The 22,972-nt window shown below is 36.0% G+C and overlaps 1 protein-coding gene across 12 annotated transcripts in view; it reads left to right on the top strand.

Moving 5' to 3' along the window:
- Positions 1-22,972, top strand: part of LOC141455712 (pseudouridylate synthase RPUSD2-like) — an 880,316-nt gene that overhangs the window by 529,600 nt on the left and 327,744 nt on the right. The window lies entirely within an intron of this gene.

The following is a 22,972-nucleotide window of genomic DNA, read 5'->3' as shown; positions in this document are numbered from 1 at the left end:
TTTAAGTTTATTCTATCTTCGCTTATTAATTTATTAGATTACCAGCATTCATAACATATTGTGTTGGTAAATATGTACCCTCATTTCACATACGTTTTAAGATAAAGAAGAATGTAATTCTTGAAGAGAATGAAATATTTTATCTTTCTCTAGTATATCGAGGGCAGGAAAGTGAAAATCTTAAATTCGGAGAACTCACAAACAAGTCTCATTGAACTCCCTCAATCTACACAGCTCTCACTTTTCTAAAAAAAAGTTGCTAACAAAACTCTAGGGCATTAATTTCAGTTATAAAAGAATAACTGGAACAGAAATCGCTAAAAACTAAATTAAAATAAATTATATTTTAACAAATATAATTTCGTTTTTTAAGTTCAATCATCTAAGCTAACGGATAATTTTAAAACTCGGAATTTTAGCTTTTATTTAAATGCTCTAAAATTTAAGGAGTGAGGCTGGTTGAACCAGTTTGTTGAATATTTATATTTGTAAATCCACATCAAAAGTTATGCTGCTTTCATTTAGGATTTGGTTTTGCAAATAACTGAAGAAAATTCGGGGAGCCATTACGAGGACATCGATGAACAATTTTTAGAATTCTTATAAAAATATTTTCACTTAACTTACATCACTGCAGAACGTGATACTGAATCCATTTGACTTTAGAGCCAATCTAGACTACAGACTACAGGAATTATAAGGAATTTCTGCTGAATAATAGTTCGCTTTATAAACGGGTGTTGGTGTAGCTGTTATGAAGCGTTGATTTGTAAGTGGGAGAGGCCTAATTTGAATCTAGCTAATTTTTATTTACAACACCACGATAATTTGAACTTAAAGCTCCACCTGAAAAATATAAGATTATTTAACGTTTCATGATTCTTGGCCTTCTTAACGTAGAAGAATGTCTGCCATAATTAATCATATTTCTTATAATATTGACTTTTGGAACAAAAACGATTTATACTTGGATGTACTACTTACATATTCTTTTCCTTTACGCTCGTACCGAATCGATTTAAGTATGTAATGTTAGTACTTTAAAATGTTCAAAAATAAAATTATTTTAAGAAATATACGAAAGAGATTCGATAGCGTGTTGGTGATCTTCATTTAATATTTCAAAAGCTCCTCCTCAGAAGAATTCTGCCCATCCATGATTCCTTGATTCCAATTACATTATTCCTTTTCACCAATTCGGATTCCGCGCCAACCATTCTACCAAGCACTTATTTTTTGGGTTCTACGTTAAAATTAAAAGAAAACAGTTGCAGAGGATTTAGTGACATCACCATTCAACATCCTCCAACATCTCGAAATAATTTAATACTACCTTCTGTTTGCTGTAGTTTAGCAGTTATTGCCCAGTTTGGCCTGTATCTTGTTTTGGCTAACTTCCATCTTGATTGAGTTGCAGTTGTGACTGTGGTGATGTTTTTATCCACTTGTAGTGCTCGATATCTTAAGAAAATAGCCCGAGCAATCCCCCAATCTTTTTGAATTATTTTTATTATTGTTTCCTTTATCACCAGTAAGAAAAGGGTTATAATCTGTTACTTTCGCTCAAAATTTGTGACGACATTTTAACGAAATAAGTAACTCGCTCAGCTTTATTCTCCCGCGTAGAAACAAATCCAATAAATAATACTTTGCTCTGCCAATAATTAAAGGTTATAAAAACTACAAATATAATTACGATAACAGGTAGTAATTTTCAGTGAATTTAATCAAATTAATGGAATCTTTGTGTAATTAGAACATAAAATAGTAATTGGAAAACAACACTTGCAAACATTCATTCCAGCAAACATTCATTTCAATAATTTGTAAATTTACAGCCAGACTGTAATTGCCCTGCTTTTTCTAATTAGGACAGCGGTATTAATATCAACCACTTTATGATTGTATTTACGGAAAATTCGGTTAAGAAGAAAATTAGACCGTCCATATTAAGATAGAATTCTAGTTTCATTCAAAAAATCTACATTTTTTTGGTATCGTAAAGTAAAAAAAATAGTTATATGTACTGATACAATTTTCTCAGACTGTATGACAGACTGCGCTTCTCGGAGATTTTTTTTTATAGGAGCCTCAGAGCGAGAGAACATTACTCAGAGGCGTCTTAAATTAAATCATAATAATGCCAATTAGAACTATAGCAAAAGTGTAAATAAAGTTTTTGACGAGGAAACTTGATGCTATGTCTTGATTAGTCAAAAAAAACTTGGAGTTCTTGCTGGAACTTTATATAAGTATATAAAAATCCTTTGCGAAAAGGGAGGTAACTTAACTAAATTGAATTTCTTTCATTATGTAAATTATAAACTTTTTTGATACAGTAGATAATAACTTATGCAATTTGTACTCAGCAATAAATGAGATGATTCCTCGCAAGCGAGTTGTAGTGCCAGTTAAGAAGAATAAATGAGATTAGAATAAAAAAAAATATTTGTACCCTGAATAGATGGAAACAGTGTTAAATACCCTGGAAACTGAAGGTTGTTAGTGTTGGATCTGTAAATTGAACTGGGAGTTCCAATAATAACTGAAGCTCGCCTGGGACTTCACAGTTAATCCCCCGCAGGATGTTCACTTACCTTTAATTACATTAAATGTTCCTCAAGGTATCCTGCCAGCTTACCCAAACTAAATTGAATACATATTCTATCTCAACTGCTTTGATTGTAACATTATGTTAGGTCCTCTTATATAAATCTATAAAATTATCTTGTTTGCAAATCACTCTTTTAATTTTATAAATTTTTAAGTTGGTGTTCTTATTCTTGTTCGTGTGGCATATTCATGTGACTTATTCCTGTGACTTATTCGTGTGACTTGTTCGTGTGTCCTTGGACTACTTGCAAGTGTGAACAATTTTGAGCATCCACAAAATGACCTTTGCGCTGAACTCTAGCGAAGGCCTGCAAGAGAGTAGAAGAATATCCCGGCGCTGTACTGCTTAAGCTCTAGAAGCCTCAGGAATAACTATTCTATTTCTACGAGGGTCGTTTGAAAAGTCCGTGCAAAAATAAAAACTACTTAATTTTTTGGGGTAAACCTTTTTTATTTTTCAACATAGTCTCCTTTTAGGCTTATATACTTCGTCCAACGCTGCTCTAGTTTGTTGATCCCTTCCGAATAATAGGATTTGTCCAAGTCTGAAAAATAGCCATTCGTTTCTGCAATCACCTCCTCGTTTGAATAAAATCTTTTTCCCGCCAGCCATTTCTTCATATTGGGGAACAAATAGTAGTCCGAGGGAGCCAAGTCTGGAGAATAGGGGGAATGTGAAACGAGTTGGAACCCTATTTCCATTAATTTTGCGACCACAACTGCTGAGGTGTGAGCTGGTGCGTTGTCGTGATGGTAAAGGACTTTTTTGTGGGCCAATCGTGGGCGTTTTTCTTGCAGCTCGCTTTTCAAACGGTCCAATAACGATGAATAATATGCACCGTTCCAGATAGTCGATGAGGATTATTCCTTGCGAATCCCAAAAGACAGTCGCCATAATCTTTCCGGCCGAAGGAACGGTCTTCGCCTTTTTTGGCGCAGATTCCCCCTTGGTAACCCATTGTTTAGATTGTTCTTTGGTCTCAGAAGTGTAGTGATGTATCCATGTTTCATCCACAGTGACGAAACGACGCTTAAAGTCCTGTGGATTCTTCTGGAACAGCTGCAAACCGTCCTTGCAACACTTCACACGATTTCGTTTTTGGTCAAGCGTAAGCAATCGCGGCACCCATCTTGCGGATAGCTTTGTCATGTCCAAATGTTGATGCAAAATATTATGTACCCGTTCATTCGAGATGCCCACAGCACTAGCAATCTCACGCACCTTCACTCTTCTGTCATCCATCACCATATCATGGATTTTATCAATGATTTCTGGAGTAGTAACCTCAACAGGGCGTCCAGAACGTTCAGCGTCACTCCGAAAATTTTGAAACCACTTATAAACTGTTCTAATCGAAGGTGCAGAGTCACCATAATGTTTATCAAGCTTCTCTTTAGTCTCCTGAGGCGTTTTGCCTTTCATAAAGTAGTGTTTAATCAACACACGAAATTCTTTTTCGTCCATTTTTTGAAAATCACTCGACTTCCTCGATTCGAACGAATGCCAAACACAAAGAAATAGACCGATCTGGCTGAAACTTGGTGTGTGTTCTTCCAAGAGATGCTACTAACTAAACATAACCTCGATACGCGCCAGTAGTGCTATCTCTCTGACTTTGCACGGACTTTTCAAACGACCCTCGTAACTATATTGTATGAAAAGACGTAGAATTCACAAGAATCTGTACCGAAATAGTGATCCGACCGTTTACTAATCGATTGAAGGTAGGCTTTAGGTAATTTCGATAGGAACAGTATCTCCTGTCTATTTTTCCAGGCAGGGCTTAATGTCAGACTACCAATTAGGTGTCGTAGCTGGGGTAGGGGCACATATTTTGCTATTAACATTTTCCTAATGAATAAACAATAGCTATAAGCAGGATTAGAAAGAAGTGAGAATCCACGCTTAGAAAGCACAAGACCAACCCCCCCAGCTCTCGGTATAATTAAATGAATTATCTCGATTTGGACATTATTGAGCAGTAAATACCCAAAATTCCAAATTTCAAGAAAATTAGGTGAGAAAAGCGTCTCTTTCCTGCATAGATTTTCTTGTATTCTCTGAAGTGAACATACAAAACCTTTTTAGCGCAAATGATAATGCGATTTTCGATGCAATGAGGTCAAAATTTTAGTTATAGGTTTCTTAGCTTAAGGCTTTGGGCGCACAGTCTGTCGCTGCGGGCAGCGATCCAGCGGTTGTTGCGGCGATCTGCGATATGGGAACGTCACACAGGACGCGATTCTTTTGTTAGAGCGCTCCAGTTTGGTAGCTTTCTTCTTGAGAAGTAGTAGTGCGTTTTCTTGTTCTTTGTTTTAATTTTTATACGTTGAGTATGAGCTCGGACGAAGAACAACTCCTTCAGCTATTAGCTTTGAAAAGCAAAAAGAAGAAAAGACGAAGTTGGGTGCATAAAAACAATAAGAAGAGAGAACAATTAGGGGAATACCACAGCTTATGTATCGAACTGGAGTCACATGAAGATAGGTTCTTCTAGTATTTTCGTATGTCGCGAGAATGAAATAAAAAATGAGTAATAAAGTTTCTTAACAATGGAATCTTTATTTCGTAGTTACTAGGTGGCAAGGCGGTCACGTTGAAATCTGTATGTACTACCAGATCGCTTGTCGTCGCGACAAAGACTAGCCCGCCGCGGTTTTGTGTGCCCAAGGCCTAAGACTTATCAAATTGAGGATACATAATTAGTGTTTTTTTTTATTCTACGAAGTCTAACAGTCTAATATTTCATATAATAATCAAAGTTATTGCCAGCCTATAATTTTAACTTTAAAAAGGTATTTATTAATACTAATTTTAATAGGTAATCGGTTGCCCTTATTAAATTACATTATTTCATTCATATTAATCATCTAAAAATTAAAACAAGCAGTAATTCACAATACACTGATTGGAATTTGAACTTGCTACCCATAATTTAGTATTATAATAGACCTATTATTGTAATTTTATAATTATACGAATTATATTAGATATCTCGCTAATCATGCTTTATACCCTATTATTGCCCGAGGCAATGCTTCGCCCGTAATTACCTTACTTTCCGCTAAGATCTTCGTGTTTATTATACTAATTAAGTAAGAAGTTCACTTTGATATTATTATGGCCTGCTTCAAAATACTAAAATGAACAGAATCTAGAAATCTGATAGCTACTATGTAGTTATAATTGACTTCAAACTGCAATTAGAAAAAACCTGAATGTAATACTGAATTAGTTTCAGGAATCTCTGAGGCAATAATTAACTAGTATACAACATTTCAGAAAATTGTAACGATGAAATGTACACTTAGGTTAATTTTTACTAATTATTTTAAATCTTTACTTCATCTCACTAGGTGATTTTTTAATTTATGTAACTGTACATGCAAGCTGAACTTACTTATGGTTTTGATCTTTACATTATTTCTTCTTCAGCGTTATTTTAGGTTGGAATGTTTTTATTTCTTCAAGACTGGTTTCGAGGTTAGCACCAGCAAGAACTGCAGTTTGCAGAATTCTGTCGCTATTTCGCAGGAAATGCATTCCCAGCAAAAAAAAAATAAAGCCATGAACGTAGTAATGAGAAGAATAACCTAACCACTGTCGAAAAACGCTGTATAATACTAACATTGTTTCCATATTATTTCCCCAAAAAGAAATTTTAAAAAAAATTAAACCTTTGGAGCCATTTTCAATAAAAAATGACGGAAAAGTGAATGAATTCATTCTCTTCCATGGCTATGAATTTTTTTCTTATTCGGAATTTTTAGTGCACATGTTTCTTTATATTGTGCAAGGTTCAGAACTTTAAATGGCAGCTACCTTACTCCGCTGGAAGGGATTTATCGATACTGATATTAGGTTCTTTACGGATAGCCAGGCTGCAATTAAAGCTCTGGCCTCTCCTGGTAAGAACCAAATTCCGGCCAATACTTGCCATGCTGCTTTGAATACTGTTTCGGTTGCTTGGTCCCCTGGTCACTCTGGGATTCCAGGTAACGAATTTGCTGATGAAAACGGCAAAGGAAGGAGCTACGATGATAACAATGACTCCTCAGCCCATTATCCCTGTATCCTATCGACGTTGTAGAACAGAGGTGGAGCAGTGGATTTTAAAGGAACATCGGAAACGGTGGAGATCCCAAACTGACTGCCGTCAGGCTAAAGAAATTCTTGACCTGTCAAAAACGGTTATGGTTGGTTTTAGCAGGTCCCGGGTCCGCCAGTTGGTTCAGGTGTTGAATGGACATGCGAATTTAGCGTTCCAATCGCCAATTTTGCGCTGACTGTGATGAGTCCAATGAGACTGTGCGGCACTTTGTAGAGGAGTGTCCCGTTTATTCTTAAACTAGATTTCTCGTCTTCGGGAGGTTAAATGTTTCGCTACCGGAGATTTTGGCATCTGGTAATCTTAACGAGCTCTCTAGGTTTATTCAGTGGACTGGGCGATTGAGTCGCCATGTTCCCTAGTGTCGTGTTGCTACTTTATTAGTTTATTGTATTGGCATCTGGCAAACTTTAGCCGGATTTGTTGGTTTTGAAGCCCCGGTATCTCTCATGAGATGAGTGGAGGGCGGGCAAAAAATGGGCATTTTGGATTGCCTGCGTTCCTTCCCCTTTTTGGTGGATCCGCCCTTCTAATGCAATCAATCAATCAAGGTTCAGAACCGTATATTTTATTAATATGGTACTTTCGAGGGTAGCGTACCCACCAACTCTCATAATGGTTCAATTAATCGAATTTTTATGGGAAATTTTTTTTTGAAAATAAAAGATGTATACCAAAATGAGAGCCATGTGCTTACAAACATGTACAAGAAAATCGTTTGAGACATTTTTCAGGAAATCTCCTCTCCCTCAAAATTAGAATTCCATCCAGAGCTTACGGTTAAGACATTCCAGTTTCCAGATAACTGATATCTGTTGTCAAAACTCGGCTTCACAAATTTTGTTCACGATCACAATACTTCCCGTTCTCACCTACATTGGGAAATAGAAAATAAGCTTTCATCTTCTAATAAGTTTTAGGTTCTAGTAAGCTTTAAGGTTCGTTTTAACTGCAAACAAATCATTCCGTATTTTACCTTTAATTCTGCACAAATCTATTCTGATCACTGGGAGCTATAGGATTTCTTTTTCAATATTTCAATACAAAAGAACTGCGAATCTCTTCGTTTTTATTCTAAAAATATTTATAGAAACAAAAGCTTCATTTATATTCAAAATTGTTACCAGAAGCTACTTATCTTTTATGCTTCCATTTTATGTAACATCAAAAAAGATCATTGAAAGAAGCTCTTTGTATAGAAACTTATTTTTAGATGTTTATATGTTATTTTCATATAAGATGTCCCCATTTAGTTTTTGTTCAGCTGCTAACTATACTTCTTAGACACGTGAGAAATAGAAAATTATTTTATCTCAAAAATGTACCACAATTATTCGTGTTGCGGCTGATCTTCTTCCTGCTTCCTTCGCTAAAAATAATACAGGAAACAAAATGATAATAATTAATGCATCATCACTAAAAATCTTTCCTGAGAGAAGTGTTTGGTTTTTTGTAACTATAGAATATGAACAAATTGTTCTGGTTATTAAAAGGAATTGGTGTCTTAAGGTTGTGGGCGTCCTGTAATTACTTCTGGTTGATCCTCAGAGTTGCTTGTTTGTCACTAATTGTTCCATACAGATTTATTGACTAAAATTTCTCTGTTACCAGTTTCTCTTTCCTCATAAAATATTGTTACTACATTCTGGCAACGTCGACAGTTTAAATTATATATTTTCTGGTGTTTAGAAAAATGTAATAATTTTCAAAGACCAGGGGAAGATTTTTAAAAAATAATCATTATTTATGTGGACAAAGTGTTTTGTTATTAAAAGAATGCTGATCAATCAATATTTAGGTTTCACACTGTTAGAAGTCAAAAGAACAGTCTTAAAAGAGAAATGTTTCATAATATATTTGAAAGGGAAGGGATTAGCTATGAGGTTAGCATACTGGACTCCCACGCGGAGGTCCCCGGGTTCGAATCCCTATTAGGAAGCAGGAAGAAGATAACTCTATTTACGAAACGTCCGTATTGCATGTTTGAACAAGTCACCGAGAAGTGTGTATCTCGTCACAATCTAACACATATTTCTTTAGTAAGAATATAATAGTTCGTTCTTTAAAGTATTTGTAAATTATTATTAGTGTTATTTTTTTAATTTATTTGTTAAGTTACACCAGCGCTAGATACAGCTATAAGTAACAATGACAATAACCACTACAAACTCACTTATTGAGTTACCCAGTGATAACACTCCCTAAGTCGTCTCTAGGATTAGCTACTCTCTTCAGAAGAGAGAAAATTGCGAGGCCAATGACGTGTTAATCATCTAGGAGGATGATCTAGAACAGGGGTGAGCAACCTTTTTAATCAATGGGCCAATTTAAATTTTAATTTTTTTTCGTGGGCCGCACATAGATTAATTCTATTTACGAAACGTCCGTATTGCATGTTTGAACAAGTCACCGAGAAGTGTGTATCTCGTCACAAAAAAATCGCGCAGACGCGGCGCGTTCGTGTTGCATGTTTAAAAACGTTTAAAAACTCGCCGTAAAAAAATATTTCGGTTCAGTATGTACTACCATTTTATTATAATTAATTTTATAACAATATATTGATGGGAGAAAGTCGATAAAATAAATTCAATTTTAGAAACCTAGACAAGAGACTAACCTGGAACCCCTATACGAGACTTAAGCGTACCGAACTAAACAAACGATACAAACTTCTAGCCAGACTACTCGACAAACGCTCAAAACTCTCGCTAAAGAACAAACGACGACTCTATACAGCTCTTCTCACACCAATATGTGCCTTACGGACTCGAACTTTACGGAACAGCTAAAAAATCCAACATCAATAGACTGCAAACGCTCCAATCTAAAATACTCCGCCGCATAGTGGACGCTCCATTCTATGTTAGCAACCACATAATCCATACAGATCTCCAAATTCCACTCATCTCCGAACTTGCCAAAATTCGATATAAAAATTTTCACCAAAAACTCTCACTTCATCATAACCCTTTAGCTGCAAACTTATCTTCAATTACGCTACCCTCCAATCCTCGAAGACGGCTGAGGCGCCGTTGGCCCCGTGACCAACTGGGATAAATAAAAAATTTTAGAAATGCTTGGCGGGCCGCGTGTTGCTCATCCTTGATCTAGAAGGTGATGAGATGATAAATGGCGGACAAGAGGATTTGGAATGAGAGTGCAAGTTCTGATGAAAACTTTTGCAGCGAGTTCGAGCAACCTGACCTACAAACGGAATTTCCAGGTCTGTGTGGATAGTTACATTTGAAACATAAAATGGAGCGTTAACGATAGTGCGGAGAATTTTAGACTGAAGAGATTGAATTCTGTGAAGATTGGAGCGTTTCGTTGAACCCCACAGTTCAATACCGTAAGTCCAGGCGGGTTTTAGTATAGAATTGTAAATCAGTCGTTTGTTATTAAGTAAAAGATTAGATCGTTGGTGTAGTAGCTTTTTAAGTATACGATAGCCGCCTGTTAACTTCAGATCGTTAGAGTTGTGTGAGCGGGTTCCAAATCAGTCTTTTGTCTAAATAAAGCCCAAGATAACGGACAACATTGGCAGAAGGAATTGGAATTGAGTCATAGAAGATCGGTGGAAGAGTGACGCGGCGGAGAGTAAAAGTAATATTTTGAGATTTGGTTTCATGAGATGTAAATTATTAAATTCCAAAATTGAATTGCATTTATTTAAAGTGTAGGAGCATGTTGCACGGTTTAAAGATTCTGTGATTTCTGGATAAGTAACAGAAAATTGATAGTTTGTAGTTACACTTGTTACACTGTTGTCTGTTTACTGATAGACAAACTGTTTAGAGCTGTAGCAAATAAATCTCGCCCTGGTTCTGTTTGTTTCCTTCTCATTCTGTTCTCGGTAATTCTAGAAAGACTTGTTTTTTACCTGCGAAATCCAATAGTATTCCGTAGTAGGGAGGCCACTCTACAGCTCCGCCTTTGTTACTTAAATACCGGCTTTCTATCAGTACAGCAGTTTTGGGGGTAAATAAAGTGAGCGGATTTTTCAATTTATTCTAGGATAAATGCAGGATACTGGCTTTCATTGAAATGTCTGAATACCTCAAGACTTATAAAATAGATATTTTTATAAAGCGACCTGAATGATAGACCGAGACACAATTGTCCTGCCCTTTAGACAGCTCGAGTTGACCTGTAGGTACTGAGGTCTGTCAAGGATGGTCACAACAACTGATCTAGTTGGTGGTAGAATTTTATGCTTGGTTTAACCATGATTCTGAAGAGCAGAATGTATGAAAGCGCGTTTTCTTATTTTGGCGGGGCGCCAATGTTGGGATTAAAATTTCCCTCTTATTAGATGGAAGTGAGTTAGAAGTTGAAGAACACAGAATTCCATTAAAAGTCAACCTCTCCTGTTAGACTCCAATTCTCACTAAATTTACCAGTTAGATTATCTGGGTTATCTTTACAATTAATACCTTCAGTATAAGTTCAAACTTGATTTATATTTTTAGGAATAATTTTCTCTTAAAATTTTCGATTTATTAAAAGCCAATTTCAATGTACACATCAGTGCTTAATCAGTTTTATAATCTAATTACAGTAATATTGATTGCACTCACTTCAAAGTGGATTCGCAAGAGGATTTTGGCAACTTATTAGATCGTAATTTACATTTGATCCTTCACTATTCGATTATTTAAAATTTTCTCATTAACCTTTGAAATTTTGCTGTAGAGGCTTTCCGACGAACTGCAATTTCAGCCAATCCTTTGATTTCAATAAAAGCGCGATGCGAGTCAATTAATAATTAGGATACAAAATGCGGATTTTTATTAATTTCATTTTTTATTTTTTGCTACTGTTAGATTTTCTATGTCAGCTTTAATGTCCTTAAAGCAAAATTTAATGATCTGGCAGAAGTTTATAATAAACTGTACTCTGAGTAGAATGTCTTTGGTCCTCCCAAGTTCTTAAAATCTATTATCAAAAGTTTTTTTTTTAATTTTTAAGAATGAACTTCATATTTGAACTTAAAAAGAATAATATTCTGAAAAATATAATTATTCCTAAAACTATTACACAAAATAATAAATCTAGTGTCAAAACTCAAGACGACTTCTTGCTCTTACCGCAGAGAACCTAATTAAAACCTCGTTTGTACTCGAAAGGCGCGTCAACATCTTAGGTTATTGGCTCCTGGAGCTTTTTTTCCAGTGCACTGCCGAACTTCGGACATTGTTCAGTCGTTGTAAGAAGCATTTAGGAAGAGAAAAATCTAAGGACCAGCAGTTGTTAAAGTTTCAATGTTGTACATGTTTTCTTGTATTTATTTAAATGTTTTTAGTTAAATTGCTCTTTCGATTAGACGTTTTTTGTTTTCAAATTTAGAATTTGAACTTACAGAGGAAGTAGATAAGCGGGTGGGAGAGCCTACTGCCTCTCTTGGGCAAAATATTCGAGAGGCTTCTGTTACCACGCCTCCACGAAATTACAGAATCTCTCGAAATTATACCGGACCATCAGTTTGGTTTCAGAAGCTGCCAACAGGCCCATCGTGTTGTAGACACCATCGCTTCTTCACTCGAGCGAAAACAATACTGCGCTGGAGTATTCCTCGATGTTTCGCAAGCCTTTGACCGAGTCTGGCACGAAGGTCTACTGTGGAAACTAAAACGCATCCTTCCTAGCACTTATTACCTCATACTCAGCTCTTACCTCTCTGACAGATTCTTTCAAGTACTTCAAGGCACTACTCACTCTTCCATCTATCCCGTCCTTGCTGGTGTGCCACAGGGAAGTGTCTTAGCTCCTCTTCTTTACACAATCTACACTGCCGACTTACCTTCTAACCTTAATACCTCTATTTACACCTTCGCTGACGACACTGCCATTCTCTCCACACACTCTGACCCTATCCTCGCAGTACGCTCACTACAGTCCCACTTTCACTCAATAGAACCTTGGTTGGAAAAGTGGCGTATAAAAATTAACCCAACTAAGTCTAAATACATAGTCTTCACACTCAAACGTCAAACTCCGCCACCTATCTTCTTACATCACACACCTATCCCACCAGCCGACCATGTGCGGTACCTTGGAATGTACCTAGACAAGAGACTTACCTGGAACCCCCATACGAGACTTAAACGTGCCGAACTAAACAAACGATACAAACTTCTAGCCAGACTACTCGACAAACGCTCAAAACTCTCACTACCGAACAAACGACGACTCTATACAGCCCTTCTCACACCAATATGGACTTACGGACTCGAACTTTACGGAACAGCTAAAAAATCCAACCTCAATAGACTACAAACACTGCAATCCAAAATACTCCGCCGCATACTAGTCGCCCCATTCTATGTTAGCAACCACACTATACATACAGATCTCCAAATTCCACTCATCTCCGAACTTGCCAAAATTCGATATAAAAATTTTCACCAAAAACTCTCACTTCATCCCAACCCTTTAGCTGCAAATTTGTCTACAACTACGCTACCCTCCAATCCTCGAAGACGGCTGAGGCGCCGTTGGCCCCGTGACCAACTGGGTGACTAATGGCGGCCATCACTGGATGACCGTCATTCACGTTTGCCACGCTATTAATATACGCTTATCGCATTTACTTATTGTACTCTGTAGGTACAGGTGTAAATTACATTAAAAGGATAATAAAAAAAAAAAAAATTAGAATTTTGGTTGAATATAATAAGAATCATAATAATTGTAGGCGCCCGCGCCCAGAAGCGGAAGACGCGAGAGTTTTAGAGTGGGTTAATCTCTAATGCCCTTTGTCCGTAAGCCCCACCACTTCGACAAGGTTGGATACCAAGAGGGGTCAAGGCCGGAAGAGCTAGGGTCATAAAGAGGGCAAACAAAGAGGCAAAGACACCGAGACAACCCCTGCAGATGAAGATGTAGAAAAACTGATGCTGAAGAGAAGTATATATAATGTAAAGGCTATAGGAAGGCGGTTGTTGCTCCTTCTTCTTGCCAATGAACGAGATGCACTGTAGCCTAGAAGAAACAGAAATGAAAACACAGTAAAGGTTATAGAATGCGAGACTACAGAAGTTTGGTGGGAACCAGAAGCGCGGGAAAAAGCATGGCGGGAAAGTTAAAAGGGCCGCCAAGAAAAGCTGTGTACGACTGAACAATAATAATAATTATAATAATAATAATTATAATAATAGTGTTTATTACTTCTTACTGAAATAGAGTTAAGGCCAATCACACTGTCTCCCTGAATTGTCTTTAATCAAATTTCTTCGAGAATGTATTTCAAATAAAATTTGTAGATCAGCTCACTCAAATTTAAAGAAACCATAGACACCGTTTTTGAGGGAAAAAATTCAAAAAATAGTGGAACATGTAGTAAGGCGAGTTTTCCGTTTATTAATCTTGTCCAAAATCTAAAAAGTAAGGATCCTTATTTTATACGTTGTCGTTTGTAGGACAGAAACATATTTGAAGTCAAGTTCTTTAAACTGGATGAATTTGGTGGTTGAAATGCTATACCGGTCTAGAAATGAAATAAAACCAATTCTTTCTGACAGGGAGGTTGTAACCTTACTAAATTCGAACATTTGGCAAATTTCGTTTTTTAGTTATATGATCGCTCAGTCAACAGGCTGGCCAGCGAGTCACACACTAACATAAAATCACATTTACTGAACAATTTGTAAAATTGTTACTTTTTTCCCAGAGACAATTTTTTTCTGCGCATTGATTCGGATGAAAGCAATACTTCCTTTAATAAACTTTTAAATGAACTATTTAGAAAAATAAATTTCTCTTATGATTTCCCGTAGAACTTCTCGACTTTCTTCATGTTTAAAGATCTGGAACTTAATAACTTCAACGCGAACTGTCGACTGAAAACTTTGGAATAAAGGTAATAAGTGAATTTTGTATGTTCCTCACTACTATTTGAAATTGAGCTTGAATTGAAAGTGGCAGTTGAATGAGTATACTACACTGTAGGATATTAGACTGACTACTCTGTAAAGAAATGCTATTGGCTGCGAGAAGCAAGAAAGCTAAATAAGCTCCAAGTCGTTACCCAGACAGAACTGTGTTTAGCTCTCAGAAGAAATGCGCTTTTAAGACAGTGGCCACTCCTTCTGCTACACTTTGGCTTTAAGGGCCAATCTTCTTCAACCCCTCTGTACGATCCTGCTCTCCATTGTTTAATTCCTTCTCATTCAGTGTTGTGCTCTTTCACTAATTGTTTGCGTTTTCCCTTCTACCTTTTACTCACTTAATTGACGATTCACTAAATTTCAGTTTCGTTTTATTTGTACTAAGTGTTTCTTTTTGCTTATTCTAAATTATAGTTAATTTTATCAAGGCTAAAAGTATTTGGACTTTTATAGCTTTCTTATTGGGTTAATTGGCCTAATGGACTTTTCTTTACATCGAATTTGGGCACTTTCGCTTTTCGATCTACTGTTGAACGGTTTCGTTAAGGAGCCTATACTTTACTGTACATCAATTGGCCATACCATTGACCAAGCCGGCAAATGAGTCTTTTATTGAGCTGTTATTTTATTGTGATAGTTTGTAATAGATGAATCCGTGCAATTTCTACATGCAAGCAAATGCAAGGCGTGTTCACTTTTCCCGCTTTTTCGGTTACTAGTTTATAACTGTGGTTCACCAAAACAAATCATTGACTTTATTAGAAAAATTTGGTCATATAACTGCATCTAAATTTGACAGTGCACTTGGAAGAGACGATTGCAAATGACTGTAAACGGAAGTTTTTGTTTTTTTAAGAGAAAAAGTTTGGCGCCGGAACAATTCTCAATGAGCAAGAGAAGGACTTGGATCCGAAACAGAGTGTCTTAGTCAAAAGTCTTCCTAAATTCAGAGTAGGACCTCCAACTGTTCCAGTTAAAATTCTTTTGAAATTTACATTAGTTTTGCAACTTCGTGTTAAGGGGTTATTATAACCAACGAAGCATCTCACCAAGTGTCGAATTTTTGTTTATCTTACTCCATATAGTGATTTAAAATGCTCTGATCCCTTAAAATCTGTAGGATAAAGTGGAAAGTGGGTCTTATTCATAGCGTCCTGCGAATAACTCGGCAAAGGAGGGAATTAGTTTTACTGAACTTAAGACCTAACTGGTAAGTAAATATCCGCTACCATCTTTAGGGTACTCACAGGCGAACTGAATGTTTCAGCACACTAAAGTATCATCCTTTTTGGAGGCAAACTCATGGCATCAATCTTAAAAATTCCTAGGGGACTGTTTACAACCAGTACCAACTTAAGCTACGTATCAATCAATGTTTTTTTGCTATTAATAATGAGATTAATTGCCGTTAACCAATAGTCAGGCCAGTTTGTAACAGGTATTTTTTTATTAAATGAAGAATTAAGTTATACAAGTTATACTTCATACAAGTTACAACTTTAACTGAGTTAAAATCTCAACTAAAGCAGATATTGTAAAATTTCGAATTATTAATACCTACTTTTTTTTCAAGATAGTATATTTGTACGCGAGCAGAATAATTAAAAATAAATATATCGCAGAATATAGAATGACATTTCGAATCGGTGTCACTATGTGAAATGAGCTTGTGAACAAAATCGGTCAACCGAAATCGCAAACTCCCTAGATAGATTTTGTTTTTATTTTCTTGAAAAGGACAAACGATTTTTAAACTTGTTTTTTTTCAGACATACCTGTACAACCCTCTACACTACTCTGTACATATGCAGACGACACAGCCATACTAGCTACAAGTACACATCCTTCATCAGCTTCATACAAGTTACAGACACACTTACATAAAATAGAATCCTGGGCACAGAAGTGGCGGTTTAAAATGAACCCACAGAAATGCCCCGCATGCCACGTTTACTCTCCGGCGGGGCTCCTGTCCACCTGTCCTCTTCAACAGCAATCCTCTTTCTTGTACAGATCTGGTGCGCTACCTTGGGCTCTACATAGACAAACGACTCTCGTATAACCCACATACTAGACTTAAAAGACAAGCAATGATTAAACGTGCGAAACTGCTTTACAGATTACTTGGACGACGCTCCAAATTACCCATTGAACTCAAACGATTACTATACGAGTACAACACTATTCTCAAACCTATGTGGACTTACGGACTAGAGCTGTGGGGTTCAGCCAAACCTACGAACATACGGACTGTATAGACATTTCAATCAAAACTACTTCGACAGATAGCTGACGCACCTTTCTACGGTGACTAACCTCACTCTTCACAACGACCTCAACATTCCCTTCATAGACCAACTCGCCAAGACTAAATACCAAAAATTCCATACTCCTCTCTCGACTAGCTCTAATCCTCTTGTACTGTCTCTCGCTTCCTCTGACATTCCTAATAATCCTTCTCGCCGACTGAATCGCCAGTGGCCCCGCGACTTCCTTGTAGGCTGAAGACCTAAATTATTATTCTTCTATCTCTCCTCTCTCCTCACATTCTCCTCTCTCATATAGAGAGTGCTACCGCTGGGTAGTTTCTCTCCTCCTGCTCTCCTCCCGCACCAGTTCATCACTTTCTCCATATTTACTTATTGTATACAATGTATACAGATTGTAAATAACAAAATAAATTTAAAAAAAAAACAAAAAAACTTATTTTTCCATTGCAAAATTGTAGTTCTATTTTACTTTTATTTGAAACTTTGGCTCTGATATATGTTACTTCAGGTTGTTCTGGGGTAGAGCTAGGATTAAGTTTCTCACTTTTAAATTTCATAATTATAGGAATTTATTTTGTAAGTAAAATCCTAAATTTAAAGAACATTGGGTTTGCAAAAGTGTTTCTTTACGCGAATAAATTTAGTTTTTTCTATCGATTTTTTTTCCGCACAAGTTAGTTCTAAGAAATTGTAATATTTTTAAATCGCGCTTAAGACTTGCGAGTCACCCCAGACTTCCAATTTATTTTTTCCTGATTTAGTTAGCTGTAATTTTAAGTACTTCTATCTCTAATCCCTCTTAGATTCCCCTCAAAGTCATAAATTCTCTCTAATTTATAGGCTAAATTAAACGCAATTGTAAGTTCTGCACGGTGTGGCATTAAACATGATAAGCCGTAGAGTATGTCAGGCTAGTGGGGGGTACACAGGGGGTGTACCTTTAGTGCCAAGTTCATTTTAAACGTTGTGTTAGAGTGGAAGTGAGGAAGATACGGTTGAACTCCAAAGGTGTAACAATGTTAAAATGTTAGATTAAGTGGACTTCATAAATGTAGCCATAAATTCTCGGCGAATGTAAAAACGAAATAATGTAATGCCATTCTGCTTAGGCTAGCTTAAAGTTTACAGCTTAGTCTTAACTTCATTGATTTTAATTGGTTCAAAAAAAAAAATTGTGTATTTTTAAAAAGACTGTTTACGTGTGCCAGTTTCAAGATATCCGAATGTGCTTGCAAGAAATATGATAAATGAAAACGAACAAAAAATTGGAACAAGTACGGAACTTCAAAATACAAGATGTAATCAGTGGTAAATAAAGACATCTTTCAAGACTTTGAAGCAAAATATTACTAATGAGAACAGGCCAAATTCTGTAAGCAGTGCAAGGTACAAACTGCATTTAGAATATGCTCTCGTATTCTTAAGTAAGACGAACTCAAGACTGAAATTTCGCTTAAACTCCATTATGACAGTAATATACCGACTCTTTCTTTTATTTTTATTTGAATGTGCTTGGCTGTGTGTGATAATTATTCAGAATAACGAGCATAATAAAGATAAATCAGTAGAATTATTCGATATAAAGTTAAAATAATGTGCCTATTTATTACTATTTATGAAGATGTATTATACATTTTATCATTATTTTAATTTAGGGCCAGCGTAAGGGTCTCTGTGACATCTAATAAACTCTAAACAATATTAATGCAAATTTAATGCACTTAAACGATATTTATTGTTATAAAATTTGAATAAAACATATCAGGTTTTTCGAACGTCTTTTAACTGGCTGAATGTTGAGTGTTGTTGATCTGTGTATCTTTTTTAGTTTAAGCAACCCTTATATTTAATTTAAAAACTGTAAGTTTTTATTTTTTTAAGGAGATATAGAATTAGAGGTGGGCAACTATTGTATAATTCAAATTTAAATAAGTCCACTTGTGCGGTACCTTGGAATGTACCTAGGCAAGAGACTTACCTGGAATCCCCATACGAGACTTAAACGTACCGAACTAAATAAACGATACAAACTTCTAAGCCAGACTACTCGACAAAAACGCTTAAAACTCTCACTACAGAACAAACGACGACTCTATACAGCTCTTCTCACACCAATATGGGACTTACGGACTCGAACTTTACGGAACAGCTAAAAAAATCCAATATCAATAGACTGCAAACACTCCAATCCAAAATACTCCGCCGCATAGTAGACGCTCCATTCTATGTTAGCAACCACACAATACATACAGATCTCCAAATTGCACTCATCTCCGAACTTGCCAAAATTCGATATAAAAATTCTCATCAAAAACTCTCACTTCATTCCAACCCTTTAGCTGCAAACTTGTCTTCAACTACAGCTACCCTCCAATCCTCGAAGACGGCTGAGGCGCCGTTGGCCCCGTGACCAACTGGGTGACTAATGGCGGCCATCACTGGATGACCGTCATTCGCGTCTGCCACGCTATTTATTTATACACTTATCGCATTTACTTATTGTACCCTGCAGGTACAGGTGTAAATTACATTAAAAGGATAAATAAATAAATAAAAAAAAGTCCACTATTTGAATATTTAAAATAAGAGAGGAGTTGTTATTTCTTAATAAATACAGTTTTGTTCTTCAGGTCAAATTAGGTTCATTCTCCAATAGAAACGAGGAAGAATATGTATTCCTTTTTATAGCCATATGCCCTATTTTAAATCAATTTTGATTGAATTATTGAATTTCAGGCTTGATGAAGGAATTTAATTACTAACTAATAAGTCGTGATTGTTATTATTCAAAAAAAGTTTAAGAAAAGTTTGTAATTGTTAAATAAATAACAATAATTAAAAACGGAAAAAGAATGTATGAAAAATAATTAAATGTTTTATTTTTTGTGCAGATATTTAAATAAAAATAATAATTGTTATTAATTATTTGTCCATTTCATAATTTGTTTAAAACTAGCTCTGGTGATTGATTTGAATGAACAAAAGAGTGAATAAACCGCTGACAGTGGCATTCTCATTAAAAATTCATTTCATGATTGACATTTCCACTTTTTCCTTATAAAGTCTAACGTTACGGTGAAAGCTAGATGATGGTTGTTACCCTCGTTAAAAGATATTTAAAAAGTGATTGGATGATTAGCCTTTCGGAAAAATTACTTTATTCAAGATATAAGGAAAGATTTCTTAGGTTGAAATATCTTGATAATATCCTCTTGTACCAGAAAAGAACATAAGCTTCTAGTGAAATGCCTTCGTCCAAGCTCTTGCAGAGGACTAAACTATTGATTTCTACTTGTACTTTACGCCCACTTTAGCCATACTTAGCACGTTGTAGTAGCTATGCGAGGCTTGTGTTACCTGCTTATAAGGAACTTTGAAGGAGCACTTCTAACTATCGATTCTCATTCCGCCATTCTTCTTCCATAGTTTCTGCTTGCTATAGTATCTCGATGACAATAGCTGCTTCTATACCTGTTACTATTTGTTCTTTACACAGTTAAACATTGTCCTCATCTCATACCTGGAGTGTAACCTACATTTCTTACTAATTATTAGTCGAATTTATGAGATTTTTGTTGCAAACTATTAATTCATTTTAATTTCCATAAAGATGGGTGTACCGCAGAATATTCTTATATAGATTGTAGTCTGACTGCTTGTTTGCTTTGAAACAACCACTTCTTTTGTAGACTAGAGAGGATACTTTATATAATGAAATAGAATTAGAAGTTGAGGCCTTAAGAATATGGAATTTAAGAACACTTTTATACAACTAAGATAAGTAAAAAGGTTGGCCTAGAAATTAATGAAACTAAAACTAAATACATGGTAGTGTCCCCACCTGACTCAAGAAGAAGACCTTGTATTTTGGTTGTAGGCAACTATTGCTTTGAAGCTGTTGATCGTTTCACGTACCTTGGAGTAGAACTCAACTGCGAAATCAAGGGAAGTGAGGAGATCAGAAGTAGAATCATGGCGGAAAATAGAGCCTACTTTGGCCTGCAACAACTTTTGAAATCAAGACAGTTGACCAGGGAAACCAAAACTTGAAATGCACAAATCGCTGATTAGGCCGACAGTGTACTATGGAGCCGAAACATGGAGCCTGAAAGTTGCAGACCAGTTGGCCCTAAGGGTCTTTGAAAGAAAGATACTCCAGCCCAGTTTGCGTACACGGCACATGGCGAGTTAGGAAGAATAGAGAACTTGATGAACTCATGGGGCATGAGAATATAGTTAGGTTTGTCAAGTCGGGAAGAATAAGTTGACTTGGGCATATAGAAAGAGATTACCAGAGGGACTGATGGCAAGAAAAATAATGAAGCAGGAGTTTGATGGAAAAAGAAGAAGAGGGCGTCCCAGAACGAACTGGTTGAGAGACGTGGAGCAGGACTTGGAGTGACTGCATGGAGGACAAAGGCGTTAGATCGGGATACCTGGAACAGGATTGTACGGAAGGCCAAAGTTCTAGAACGGGACGAACGCTTTATAAATAAAAGCTACGGAACCAAGTAACAATTATTGTTGATTGAACAGGCAGCCAAACAGTGTGTAAAATAAACTGCCTATCTGCTGACGAAATTCTTTGATTTATACAAAATGGTTCATATTCATCTTTGTATGGTTTACTCCTTTGAAAAAGTTTTAAATACAAATATGGGATTTGAACACAAAAGTTTAAAGAAATTCATGAACTGATTTCACAAAAAATATAATTAAAATAAAAAAAAAACGTTTAATCTACTGGATTACAATACGAATTCGAATGCAGCTACCGGCCTTTACATGTTCTCTTCCTGGGAGCTTCTTACAGATCACCGTCTAGTCTGTGTTGTCTGTAACGAAAGTACACTGACCGTAGACCTTCAGTGTACTGGCAAAAAAGCTCGGGATGTCAATGACCTCAGATATTAACGCGCCTTAAATTAAGAAAACAACAAACCCTTGAAACATCTAATCTACTGTAATACCACGAGTGTTGATAATTTTTTGTCGATTAAACCTCCCACCTTGTTTCCATGATAATTGCATGATTGTGCAAAGGATTTAGGGTTATTAAAGAAAAGTTTAATGCACCGTATGTGTGGCAAGCTGATGCACTAAATCTCCTTGATAAGAACTTTCCAAAATATTTACCTTTCATCAGCCTCTTCCCCGCTTATAATTACGTTTTAGTAAATTACCCTCAATTTTTTGTATATACATATAAATAACTAACGCTGACTCATTAGCTAAATATTTACCTTGGAATCCGTTTTTTAATTATTTTTGTTTACATTTGGATGTATCTTTTACGCGGGTATGTTTGTATTTACAATGAATTTTATTAATTTTTAAATTGCTCTTTTTTGAAAAACAAAAGTGTTTACTTTGACTTTCTCACAGAATAAAGTATCATCTAACTATTAATCATACCTAAACCTTTGCTTACATTAAAAGTAAACATCTACTCGCTGTTCTCGTAGCCTTTTACCTCTTGACTCGAGAACCACTTCTTGTATAGATCTGCGAACAACTGTTCCAATTCTAAGGAGCGTTCGCTTTCAGTCAAGTGAATTATTATTGTATTCCCTAATATTTAATTAAGGTAAGAATGTTGAGGACTGATACTTGCGGGAATAATTCGATCGCCACCATTCTCAACCATTTTTTTTATTCTTTTTAAAGTGGAAAAATGTACTTTGCTCGCCAAAATAAAGTTTTTCGCCCTACCAGTGTTAGCAGTAACCGGCTTTGTAGAAAAAGTGTAGGAAACTACAACGTTGGAGTTGAATTCAGACATCGGAGAATAAGAAACACTTTCAAGCAAAATGAGCTTACAATGCTTAGGGTTTTCGTCAAAAATTTTTTCCCCTATCTATTGGTCTAATTTTGATTCTTGTAAATAGTTAGGAGGTTATAGTGTAAACTGGGACTCCTGATGAAAAAATTTACTAAATGAAGAAATATTCTCTATTCTATTTATTGCATTTATTTGTCTTTACGCTCTGTTTGATGTAGCTCTGTAAGTAACGTTGAAAATACTGAAATCAGTTAATCGCTTAACCTTCTGCGGTAACATTGACGTATTAATCGCTTTTGGAGGATTTTCTAG

Source organism: Rhodnius prolixus, unplaced genomic scaffold (assembly GCF_049639745.1).
Source record: "Rhodnius prolixus isolate KJV_2025 unplaced genomic scaffold, Rpr scaffold_4, whole genome shotgun sequence".
NCBI classification, from domain to species: domain Eukaryota; kingdom Metazoa; phylum Arthropoda; class Insecta; order Hemiptera; family Reduviidae; genus Rhodnius; species Rhodnius prolixus.
The sequence above is the reverse complement of the archived record's forward strand: the minus strand, read 5'-3'. Positions and strand labels throughout refer to the sequence as shown.